The following is a 13,740-nucleotide window of genomic DNA, read 5'->3' on the forward strand; positions in this document are numbered from 1 at the left end:
AATAAAAAAATTTTTTTAAATACTCTTTAGGTCACCTTTTTTGTCTTTGTGTCTGTTAACTACCCCACTCAAGATCTACCTCACAAGGATATAGGACAGTAGACTTTATTCTAAGGAGTTCAGAATTCTTCACTAAAAGGTATGATTAAGGACTAAAAATATTGCTATCCAAACTAATTAGGAGGAGTTATGGTCTAATTTAGTTCTATGATGTGAAGCTGTTCTGAGTTGGTTTTAGTGGAAACACAAATTCTATTATATTCTAAATTCAATTGCACAATTCCACAGCAAAGAATTGGGTAATCCATACAGCTCTTCAATTTTCTTGCTAAGATTCAAAGTTTTGCTTATTTCAGGTTATGAAATACGAATTATTTCAGTGAATCAACCTCTAATTTCAAGGAGATTTAAGGAACAACTCTTTAATTAGTCTTTATCATGCTTGCTTAAACCTTGCCAGCTATCTCTCTCCAGAAAGTAAATTAAAGTGAGAGGGGAAAGAATCTGAATGACCTGTCATAACACAGCTGGCTACTTGACAGATAAGTCTTCATAAGACCCATCATTCTGAAGAATGACATAATTTTAGTTCCAAGTGCTAAGCGTGCTCAGAAAAAGTTAGAAGGCAGTGCAATGAGAAGTCAGGGTAATAATTTGCGTGTGTGTATGAATGGACTATCTAGGTAAATATTTACATCTGATAAGTAATGCATGTTCATTATTTGTCATTAATTTTTAATAGTTTTCCAGCCTTGGAAATATTTCTTTTCCCAAACAGGTATTCCATTTCTCCATAAGTGTGTTACCAACACAAACATATTAACTTTTGCCACTATTATGTAATTTTTAGTTATTATTCTAAGTGTCCAGCCACAATTCACAAAACAAGCACCTAAAAACCAGGCCTTATGAGTGCCAGAGTGTCATTTTTAAAAAGCCATTTTTATTTTCTCTAAGCCATCAGAAAACATTAGAAGCAGAAAAAACACAAAATAAATAGACTGACAAACACTTCTCTTTTGTTACTCATAGAAAAAGTAACTACTATTATGTGCTCCCAGACTCTGTGCAAAGTACTTTACATGGATTATCTGATTTTTAATCCTCATAAACACTCCCTAAAGATGCTCTATATCATTTCCATTTGACCAAAAGGAAACAGAAACTCAAAGAGGTGAAGCAGCTTGCCCACATCCAATGGCTAGTTGGAAACTGGCTTACAGCTCAAGTTTCAATCTCTCAGGACAAGGTGCTCAGTTACCATATGTTGCCTCCATGCACAGATCCAGGCCCACCTGCAAACTGGAATGTGATGTCCACTCACATGCTGAGGCAGAGATGGTTAGCTGTCTCCAGTTGGTGCCTAATGTTGACGCTGGTAAATGTCCACTCAGGGACTATATTTCTAATGCCCTTTGTATCTAGGTGAGGTTATAATACTTATCAACAGAATATGGACAGAACTGATGTTTGTCACTTTCAGATCCAGCCCATAAAAACCTGCCAGGAGATTCTCTGTACTCACATGCCATCCCATCTTTCATTTCATATCAGCCAGTGTTGTCAGATAAAATGGAGGACACCCAGTTAATCTTGCATGTCAGAAACATGACAAATATCTCAGTGTAAGCATGCCCCATGCAATATTTGGAACATACTTATATCAGGGTCATTGACATTTGGGTTGCTAGATTTAGCAAATAAAATGCATCCAAAACGTAAGTGTCCCAAACATTGCATGGGACATACTTATACTAAGAAGTTATTTGTCGTTTACCTGGAATTCAAATTTAACTTGCGTCCTTTGGTTCACAAACTGGCCCCCTATACGCAGAGGTCAAGGAGACACCAAAAAAGGATGCAGGACACTCCAGATGGGTAGATAGTAGTAGGTTTTAATAAGGGAACTTAATTTATAGGCTTGTCTTGGGCAGTGGCACGACGAGCAGATCTCTGAAACTATGGGGCCAGAATCTTAAAAGTTCTTACAAGTTCATATAAAGACTGGGTTCCATCACATATATCATCCAGAGAGTCTTATCACATTGCTCTCTCAAGACAGCATCCTCGAAAAAGGTTCCCACTGTGTGTAGAGTGGGCAGAGTATACATTTCTAGGACAACCCATGTCCTCTCAATGACTTCCTCCAACAAGTCTTCCAACTTGCTAAAGCTGGCAGTCCAAATAACAACACCTCTAGAGACCTTAGAAGCAGCCGCATGCTGAAGACAGCACAGCCACGGGCAACATGACCATGGCCAAGAGTGTCTCCTCCTTTGAGCTTTACATGAATGAGAAATAAAGTCCTATTGGGTTCAGCCACTAAGATTTCTGACTAATACAATACAAACAATACTGACATGACTAACTCAAATACAAGTTCCAAGAATTTACCCTTCTGGCCTTACACAGAGGTAACCCAGAAAGTGGAAATCACTCAGGTTTGGAGTCACACCAGCATGCCCTGGCTTCACATTTTGGCTGTGCCACCTTTAGCTTTGTGTTTTTAATTTTAAGCCTCAGTTCCTTTTTTTTTTTTTAAGATGTTTTACTTATTCATTTGAGAGAGAGAGAGAGATTGAGCACAAGCAGGGGGAGAGGCAGAGGGAGAGAGAGAAGCAGATTCTCCATCGTGCAGGGAGCCCGATGCAGGACTCGATCCCAGGTCCCTGGGATCATGACCTGGGCCGAAGGCAGACACTTAACCGTCTAAGCCACCCAGGCATCCCGAGCCTCAGTTTCTTTATCTGTAAAATGGTAAAGCCAAGGCTTTCATGGAGAAACTATCATAAAAATTAGATTAAATGATATATCCAAAAAAACTAGAATATTTGGCACATAATAGATCTGTTACTGAATTTTATTATTTTAAAAAATAAGCTAACTTTGCACTCTTAATACTTACTGACATGCAAAATTCTATGCCTTTTTAACTAAAGTTCATTTTGTTGTTTATAATTAATTATTAAATCCCTAAGACTCGGTTTCATAATTAGCTACTTTTTATCTCACTGTCTTTGAACTCAATAATTGGCTTTGCTGATTTTTAAGCTGAGATCAGCCTTTCCCTGAGTTTTCTAATTGGACTGGCACTACTAAATGGACAAGCTTTTGTGCATGGTTCTCAACACAAAACCCAAAAGGCACTCTGGACAAAATCTGAAATCTGCCTTTTCTCCTTTTTTGCTGAGCACATCTCAAATTGATCAGCTCGCCAGGTAGAATTCAAAAGTCACTTTCATTTGAAATTGGATAACCATCAAATCACCCTATTACTATTAAAAGCCAGGATGCTCACCATCACAAATCCCAAGACTAAGGCAGACTCCCCATAGATTCAGAACCTGGTTCTCCCTACGGCACAAAATTTTGGCCCACTTTGTGACATACACAGCTTGCTGTCTAATAGGAAATGCGAAGCCTAGTTTGAAATCACTTTTTTTTAAATGGTTTTTGCTGAAACATTTTTAATCAAAGTTTTTTCATCAAAATGAAGCTATGTTTTCAGATGTAAATTGGCTTCCTTAACTCTCTTCTCAAAGAAAACCTAAAAATGAAAGTGAATCCCTGATGCCCCTGAAAGGGTATTCAGGGGCTTATAGAAAGCAGTAAAGGCACGTTTCAATTTTGACTTTTTAAAAAATTAATAAAGAAAGTAATTAACATTTCCCCCTCTCAAACAGCATTTTGAGGTACTTCCAAGTGTGAATTCTAGTAAGTGAAGATCTGAAGAGCACACCTGTATCCAGTGTCCCACACAGCCGAACACAGCCGGCTCCCAGAGTGCTTACGGCCTCTACTTTTATTTCTATTAGTCCACTGCTTGATGTACACCCATAGTGGACTATTGGTCAAATTCAGAAAGTTTAAGAAACATCGACATTGACACCCAATTAAAGGAGGAGCATAAAAGTGATAATGATTCTCAAATTTCCCACCTCAAAGTCCTCTTTTCCAGAATTCAAAATTGCATTCCTCTGATAAAAGTTCTTATACGGAACCTCAGGATGTCTCCAATACTATAAAAGTAAAGTTATGAAGATGAAATAGTGACAATTGCATTAAATTTGCCTTTCTAATTCACTGGGGAGAAAAGATCATCCACACGTGTAAGGCATTACAGAGAAGGGCTTACAAAATGGGAGGCAGAAACGTTTCTCTCTCATCGCATGGAAACAAAACACAAAAAAGATACAAAATAAAGCATTCATTTTTACTTAAAGCACAAAATGCAAGAACTCCAAACAGCAGATTTTTAAACACACACACACACACACACACACACACTTTCTTCTATTTCAGTTGCCTCCGAACCCTGTGATATAGCATTATGCTGCAACTTGGTCCTGGGTGGGTTGTTCTATTTTTCTATTCTTACAACCCTTCCAAAGGTTTGAGAACTTTCAAAAAACTTACAAAAAATTTAAACTTTCAAAAAAATAATCTATGTTTAAACATCTTTTTTATCCTAAAATCAAACACAAAATAATGTCATTTTTTTTAATAATTTTTTATTTTTTATAAACATATATTTTTATCCCCAGGGGTACAGGTCTGTGAATCACCAGGCTTACACACAATCACCAGGTTTACACACTTCACAGCACTCACCAAAGCACATACCCTCCCCAATGTCCATAATCCCACCCCCTTCTCCCAAACCCCTTCCCCCCAGCAACCCTCAGTTTGTTTTGTGAGATTAAGAGTCACTTATGGTTTGTCTCCCTCCCAATCCCATCTTGTTTCATTGATTCTTCTCCTACCCACTTAAGCCCCCATGTTGCATCACCACTTCCTCATATCAGGGAGATCATATGATAGTTGTCTTTCTCCGCTTGACTTATTTCGCTAAGCATGATACGCTCTAGTTCCATCCATGTTGTCGCAAATGGCAAGATTTCATTTCTTTTGATGGCGCACCCGAATGTTTATAGCAGCAATGTCCACAATAGCCAAATAATGTCATTTTTAATTTATTTGTTGAACCATACTCTATCAGTTTAAAGTAAATAGTGTAGGGGCACTTGGGTGGCTCAGTCAGTTAAGCGTCCCCCTCAGTTTCAGCTTAGGTCATAATTTCAGGGTCATGAGATCATGGAGTCGGCTTTAAATTCTCTCCCTCCAGGGTGCCTGGGTGGCTCAGTCAGCTAAGTGTCTGCCTTTGGTTCAGGTCATGATCCTGGGATCCTGGGATCAAGCCCTGAGTCGTGTTCCCTGCTCAGTGGAGAGTCTGCTTCTGTTTCCTTCTGCCCGTCACCCTGCTTGTGTGCTCTCTCTGTCTCATTGTATCTCTCTTGTTCTCAAATAAATAAAATCTTTAAAAAAGAAAAAAAAAAGATTCTCTCTCCTCTCCCTCTGCCCTGCCCCTGCTCAAATAAATAAATAAATTGTGCATATTTCTTGTTAAATACATCTTAATACTTTCAGATCATTACACTTAAATGTATGACATTTAGAGGGCATGAAAGATACTGCAATCTTGGGCTGTGCCTTTTATCATCACAACTTCTAATAGCAATGTAAGGAAACAAATAGTAGCTACACTTGTGGTGAACAAAGAATAATGTATAAACTTGTTAAATCATTAAGCTGTACACTGGAAACTAATGTAACTCTATATGTCAACTATATCCAAATTTTTAAAAGTAAAAAAAAAAGATAATGCAAACTTTAATATTCTTATCTAAAATATGTGTTTTTAACCTCACAATATTACTTTATCATATAATTTTCAAAAATGATGGAATGAAATAATGAGATTACCTCTTACTGTAAAAGGAGTTAGAGTATCAAAAAAGGTTTGCAAATGCCCAAGCTCTATTGTGTTCATTACTGATCAACTACAGGTTGGAGAAAATGCAGTTTTCAGTGTCTCAACGCCAAGACAGAGACGCTTGTATTGCTTGAAGCAGAGTACACAAGGGTGGATTTGGAGTCAAGAGACACACAGCTTCAAAACTGGTATAATTGGAAGCCATAATGTGGAGTTTCCCAATGGACACAACTGTTCAGTTTCCTCCAATGAATGAGTTAGGAAGGCAGATGGTTATATTGGTCCAGAGTTGCAAGTTTGATAGACAGATGCGATAGAAAACAGAGGGCAAGGGAGTTGAAAATTCTGGTAAGAAAGCAATTAAAATTCTTCACTGGGTAGCATAAGTTCTAGATAGATTGAAAAAAAATAAAGTAGAAAGAAGCCAGCCAGGGCATAACTGGAAAGACCAGAGCAAAAATATTAGGAATGAGGTGTTTGTGGAGAGAAGAAATTTTGTGGTTGTGTTTGCAAAATGGAACGCTGGTTGTTAAATAGTTTTCTGAGGGTAGGGAAAGATTGATAAGAGATCTTGTGATAAGATCCTGAAGGTTTGTGCAGGTAAAGGTCCCTATATAAAGAATGGCAGGAAAACTCTAAGGGGGCTTGAGGGATTTTCCAGATGCATATTGCAAAATACCCAAATTGACAGGAGTCAGTGGAAGAGAGAAATACTGTAATCCAGATGCCAGGGTTCTAAATGAATTGTGGGGATTAACCAGAATACATTGTTAGAAAGATGGATTTTTTTTTCTTTTTAATTTAAATGGCAAGGCATCAGGGCCAAGTTCTTCCCCTCACTAGCTAATCTTGGACAACTTATTTACTTCCTAGGCCTCCTTTTCCTTATCTGTAAATTACAGTTAACAAAGTTTCATAGGATTTTGTGAGGATTACACAAGCCTAGTTAAAGAAACTTAAGAGTCTTAGAGAAACTTGTGTTCTTCTATGTCCTTTCATTTCCAGCTGCACACCCGAGTTCATTTCTTTCTTGTAATACCTTGATAAATGCACCCAGTAGTTATCAACACACACTACTAACATTTTCCTTTCCAACCTCTGCCCATGGAGTAACACTCTCTTAGACACAGGTATGCCTTCCACGTTAGTGCAGGCACCTAACTTACCAAGGGTTTGGCTGTATGTGTTAGGTGGATCTTCATTTTCCAGCCTCGGGTCTCAGCATTCTCACTGCCCACTGATCAACCTTAAACCAATGTCACATATTTTAGTTGTTTTCGTGGCAGCACTCCACTTCCAGGTACGAAATTCTATTATGGCCAAGATATTTAATACCATGACTAGCATTAAAGGCCGTGAACAGAGTTGAATGTGTTAGAAGACAGGGCAGCCCTAGAAAGATGAACCAGGATGGAGGAAAGGAAGAGCAAACCTGAAGAAAAAGCAGAGGTGCCCCAGTGAGCTTATGACTCAGGGCAGGTGCCCAGATATCCAGAATGGAATTCACTAAACTTGAGCTCCTGTTGGAATCTGGGGACAAATGAACTCCTTGGATGATGAAACTGGGTGAGACTCTAGGTTTTGCTCGGTTTGATGCCTAAGGTAGCTCATTCATCAGAATTCTGGTTCCATTATCTCTCTGAATCCTTCAATTTGAACTTTTTTTTTAATGTCACAACTTTTTTTTAATTTTTTTAATTTATTTTCAGCGTAACAATATTCATTGTTTTTGCACCACACCCAGTGCTCCATACAATCCGTGCCCTCTCCAATATCCACCACCTCCCACCCCCCGCCCCTTAAAAACCCTCAAATTGTTTTTCAGAGTCCATAGTCTCTCGTGGTTCACCTCCCCTTCCAATTTCCCTCAACTCCCTTCTCCTCTCTAACCCCTATTCAAAGTGTTATAGCACTTCAGAGCCATATCCAAATTTTGACACTTAAGGCCTTTCGACTAATGTACATGATTCACCAAAAAAAAAGAAGGTGAAACTGACTTCTATCAGGTAAAATTTGGGACTGAGTTTTATCAGAAATTTCTGCTTGAGAGGAAAGTGAAAATCTGTTGCAGAATTATACCTTTTGGCAAAGTTTCCTAGTTCTACCATAATACATAAAAAATTTGAAGGGACGGGGGGGTGGGAGGTTGGGGTACCGGGTGGTGGGTATTATAGAGGGCACGGATTGCATGGAGCACGGGGTGTGGTGCAAAAATAATGAATACTGTTATGCTGGAAATAAAAAAAAAAAATTGATTCCTTAAATTTTCAAAAATAAGTGTAATTATTGTCATCACTCTCAAATACCCACTATCGCACCACCACCTCCACTTGCTATTTTCAAGGCCATCATCATGACCATTCTCTTTCTCCCCATCCTTCTCGTCACTAAATAGTTTTGAGTGTCTCCTTTCTGAGGACATTGTGCTAGGTTCTGGGCTTGCCTAAGCATATACGCACAGTCTGAGGCTGTACACTTTCTTTAATCTCCCTAGGATGTGCTGGTAATGAGTAGTGTTGGTAAAAGGTCTCCCCCCCCCCCAAAGTCTTGTGTGCTCAAGAAGTATTGAGGGATTCCTGGGCGGCTCAGTTGTTAAGCATCTGCCTTTGGCTCAGGTCATGATCTTAGGAACATGGGACAGAGTCCCATATCAGGCTCCCAGCGCAGTGGGGAGCCTGCTTCTCCCTCTGCCGGCTCCTTCCCCTGCTCGCATAAGCACATGCTCTCTCTCACACACACACAAATACAATCTTTTTTTTTTTTTTTTTTAATTCCCCCAGAGACAAACCATGAGACACTGTGGAATCTGAGAAACAAACTGAGGGTTTTGGAGGGGAGGGAGTGAGGGATTGGGTGAGCCTGGTGGTGGGTATTAAGGAGGGCACGTATTGCATGGAGCACGGGGTGAGGTGCATAAACAATGAATTCTGGAACACATACACACACAAAAAAAGATTAAATTAAATTTAAAATAATAAAATTAAATAAATTAAATAGCTAAATTCATTAGGGATTTGGGGAGGAAAATATGTCACATTGAGACAATTAAGTTTGTGGTTTCTAAAAATAAAATGAAGTAAGGATTAAAAAAAAAAAATTCCCCCATCCTACCCAAGAGCCCACTTGGTGGGTTCTATTAGACCATTGCTTTAGGTTCAGCAGTCACAGTGTCATTATTTTTTTTTAAGATCTTACTTATTTATTTGACAGAGAGATCACAAACAGGCAGAGAGGCAGGCAAGGGGGGTGGGCAGGCTTCCCGCTGAGCAGTGAGCCCGAAGCAGGGCTCAATTCCAGGACCCTGGGATCATGACCTGAGCCGAAGGCAGAGGCTTTAACCCATTGAGCCACCCAGGCACCCCCACAGTGTCATTATTGAATAGAGCTCTCCCAATGCCCCCAAAGCTGTTGGAAAGAAGGAAGAAGGGAGGGAAGGAGAAAGAAAAGGAGAAGGAGGGAAAGAGGGAGAATCTAATATACCTATGTCTAGAGAAAAAAAAGATTGTGTTCAAATGAGAAAATTGATCAGTTCACAAAGTATGACTTAAATAGGCTCATAATCTACCAGATCCACAAATTCCTCAGAACTCTTGGATATATTACCTCCTCTTCAGATTAAGAAGATGCACACACATAGCTTGTGTGGCTCTCCTCAAAGGATAGTTAAAGCCATTTATATTAATAGTGCCAACAGAATCCGAATCTGCCTCCTTGTAATATCTGTCCATTTGTCTAGCTACCACCCGAGGAGATAGGGTAAGTCTCATCCCTCAACTCTTCTATGTCTATTAATGTGACTCCCATAAATCTGTTCTCCCAGCTGAACACCCCAGGATCCTTCACTCTTCCTTGACGGACAGGACTTCAGTTCCCATGACTGCTTTTCTCGGAAGGATCCCATTTTGTCCACATCTAAGACGGCACTCTGGGTCACAGAGCACTCTTGCAGAGTGGAACCACATATTGTACTGCCAAACTGTGCCCAAGGATGGCACTCTTCTTTGTTTCTTTTTGACAACTAAAGACTCAGATTTGCATCTGCTATCAAGACAGTCACCCCTCCTGCACCAACTTCTGTGCCTGGTGAGTCTGCCAGTGACTACTTCTGAGCACTCTTCAGCTACCTCATGTTGTTCAAAGATGTGCTGCCATGTATTCAGAGAGATGGGGTTAGATCCCAGAGTTCATAGTTGTGCTCTACAAATAAAGTATTACGATGGATGTTAAAATTTTTACAAAGGATATGCTCTCCAGCTGCTCTTCTCTCCCTGAATTCATTAGCATTTCTGAAGATGTTTAATCTCAGGGAACTGACTCCATAGCATATTCAGAATTAGTCCTTATAGCACTGTTACACTTCATTTCTTAAGTCAAAATTTTATTATTTAGCGCTGTTACAAGATTTAGAAAATAACACAGATATATAGTATGATTTTTTGTATAACGATGGTAAGAATCAAAAAAAAAAATCTTGGTCTATAAATTAAGAGGGGGCAGTATATAAACCAGCAAGATGACAACGTCAGAGCAATGTATCACCACATCATTTTAACTATGTAAGTAATAACACAGCCGGTGTTTGTTTACTGATTTTTAGATGCCAAAGACAGTTCTACGTACATTTATATCTATCATCGCATTTAATCCTCAGAAAAACCCTATGAGGTGGGTAAGGAAATGGAAGCCCAGAGAACTTCAAAATATGCTTGTGTTACACAACTAGCGAGTGACAGAATCAAGATCTGAAACCAAGCTATATCGAACCCATACCACTTTCTGGCTCCCATTACTCCCAGTCAAAGGTACTCTGCCTGAAAAAAATCCAGATGCAACACAAGCATGTGGAATGTGTACAATCAGGCTTCAGTGTCCACTGGTTCAACCTAAGAATAATATGGCACTCTCTATCAAAAGCCTTACAATTTACCCCGCAGAAGTTGAACAAGTGTTGAAATATCTATGTTCAGGGGCACCTGGGTGGCTTGTTGATTGAGCATCCAATCTTGATTTCGGCTCAGGTCATGATCTCATTGGTGTGAGATAGAGTCCCTATCCCCAAACCCCTCACCAACAACCCTTAGAGCCCCAAGCTCAGTGTGGAGTCTCCTTGAGATTCTTTCCCTCTGCCCCTCCCCCCCCACTCTCTCTCTCTCAAATAAATAAATCTTTAAAAAAAATAAATTATATGTTCATCAAGGTGAACTGAGGCAAAGTAAATGATAGCAAAAAAAAAAAAAATGAAAATGACCCATTATTCAACATAGGATTTGGTAAATAAATGATGGTACATTATATATACAGTGAGGTTATTGCCCAGTCAAGAATTAGGATTTAGGGGGCATCTGGGTGGCTTAGTGAGTTAAGTGTTGGACTCCATTTCAGCTCAGGTCATGACCCTGGGTCATGAGATCAGAGTCTGCTTGAGATTCCTCCCCGCCTCTCCCTCCCCTTCTGCTCATCCCCCTGCTCACATTAGTATGCTCTCTCTAAAATAAATAAATAAATAAATAAATTTTTTTAAGAATTCTGATTTAGATGTCTATAGACATAAGAGGTGTAGATACAATTTACTGAAAATGCATGTATAAAACAGAATCTAAAATATGATATCATCCATAAAAACATATACATCATTTATATATCTATATGTACATATACACACTCAGTTTTAAAAGCTAAGAGTTATAGACTGAAATGATATCAAAATGTGTCTGTGTATATTTTTCCATTCTTCCTTCATTATTCCAAATTAAACATGTATTTTTATTAAAGAAATAGTTTTAATTCCTATTTTTAATGTTAGTTTTATTTTTTTTAGATCTTTTCTTTTAAGACTTTATTTATTTATTTGACAGAGATCACAAGGAGGCCAAGAGACAGGCAGAGAGAGAGAGGGGGAAGCAGGCTCCCCACTGAGCAGAGAGACCAATATGGGGATTGATCCCAGGACCCTGAGACCATGACCCAAGCAGAGGCTTTAACCCACTGAGCCACTCAGGCATCCCTAATGTTAGTTTTAAAAAAGAATGGCTGATAAGATGTCTACTACCACTTAAATAAGAACTCAAAACAAAATAATGTGATCTCATCTTTGTGAATATCTGTATAATATTTCTATATAATATATATTTATAATTATATAAGATATGTATAATATTTATATTACTATCATATTACAATAAAAGAAAATACAATAAACTTACCATTATCTCTGAGTGGTAGGATTAAGGATGAATTTTAGTTTTCTTCATTTTGTTTGCATTTTTAATTGTATACTGCTTTTGCAATTAAAATGTGTTGTCTTGGGGCGCCTGGGTGGCTCAGTGGGTTAAAGCCTCTGCCTTCGGCTTGGGTTATGATCCCAGGGTCCTGGGATGGAGCCCCGCATAGGGCTCTCTGCTCAGCAGGGAGCCTGCTTCCTCCTCTCTCTCTGCCTGCCTCTCTGCCTCCTTGTGATTTCTGTGTCTGTCAAATAAGCAAATAAATCTTTAAAAAAAAAAAAAAGTGTTGTCTTACACTGTTGGTGGGAATGCAAGCTGATATAGCCAGTCTAGAAAACAGTATGGTGGTTCCTCAAGAAGTTAAAAATAGAGCTACCCTATGACCCAGCAATTGCACTACTGGGGATTTACCCCAAAGATTCAAATGTAGTGATCAAAGGGACACCTGCACTTAAGTGTTTATAGCAGCAATGTCCACAAGAGCCAAACTGTGGAAAGAGCCAAGATGTCCACCAAAAGATTAGTGGATAAAGAAGATGTGGTGTGTTAGCCATCAGAAAGGATGAATACTCAGCATTTACATCGACATGGATGAAACTGGAGGGTTTTATGCCTAGCAAAATAGGTCAGTCAGAGAAAGAGAATTATCATATGGTTTCATAAGAAACAGCCCACAGAGGACCACAGGGGAAGGGAAGGAAAATTGAATGGGAAGTCATCAGAGAGGGAGAAAAACCATGAGAGGCTCTTAACTATAGGAAGCAAACAGAGGGTTGTTGGAGGGGAGGTAGGTGGGGAGATGGGGTAACTGGGTGATGGGCATTAAGGAGGGCACATGATGTGGTGAGCTCTGGGGGTTATACGCAGCTGATGAATTACTGAACACCACATCTGCAACTAGTGATGTACTATATGTTGGCTAATTGAATTTCAATTTTTAAAAATGTGTTATTTTTTTTTTTTTATTTCCAGCATAACAGTATTCATTATTTTTGCACCACACCCCGTGCTCCATGCAATCCGTGCCCTCTATAATACCCACCACCTGGTACCCCAACCTCCCACCCCCCATCCCTTCAAAACCCTCAGATTGTTTTATTTTTAAAAGATCTATTATTAACAATAAGTATTAATGAGTTGTATGAAAAATTGAGCTCAAAAGTGCATAACGACAGCACCAAAAAAAAAGCATGAGTGCTCAAAATGGGTTAAACAAATGTAAATTGTTAATTGTCTCCTAGCACTCAGAGACTAGTCCACTGTGATGCCCCATGAAGAAGATTAAAATTAAAGCATTAACAAAACTTGAAAAGATGAGGACTTCAGCAGCAGCTCTGAAATGTCCTTAATACAAAACACACCAAAAAAGCCATCAATTTGTTTCTGAGATTTTTTTTTTAATGACAAATGGGAAACATTATAGTTTTGTTACTAGGTAAAAGAGATTCATTCAATAAAAGCCTTAGTATTTACTAAATGGAACTACTTTGAGAACTCTGCACAACATAAAAATTAACTTTTCAAATATATGAAAATTGCATATTATATATTTGTGTAATAATAATTGCACAAGCAAGAAATTTGTCAAAATAGAGAGGTATAACACATTCAACAGCCTCTAATTGAAACACAGTATAGCTCATTATTTCTTACCAATAGCTCTGCACTACGTTGATGAACAGAAGGCAGGAACAAGGAACAAGAAGAGCTAAATACAAGCCGAACAAATCTTGTACAAGGGTAATA

This window comes from Mustela erminea, chromosome 5 (assembly GCF_009829155.1).
Source record: "Mustela erminea isolate mMusErm1 chromosome 5, mMusErm1.Pri, whole genome shotgun sequence".
Classification (NCBI taxonomy): Eukaryota; Metazoa; Chordata; class Mammalia; order Carnivora; family Mustelidae; genus Mustela; species Mustela erminea.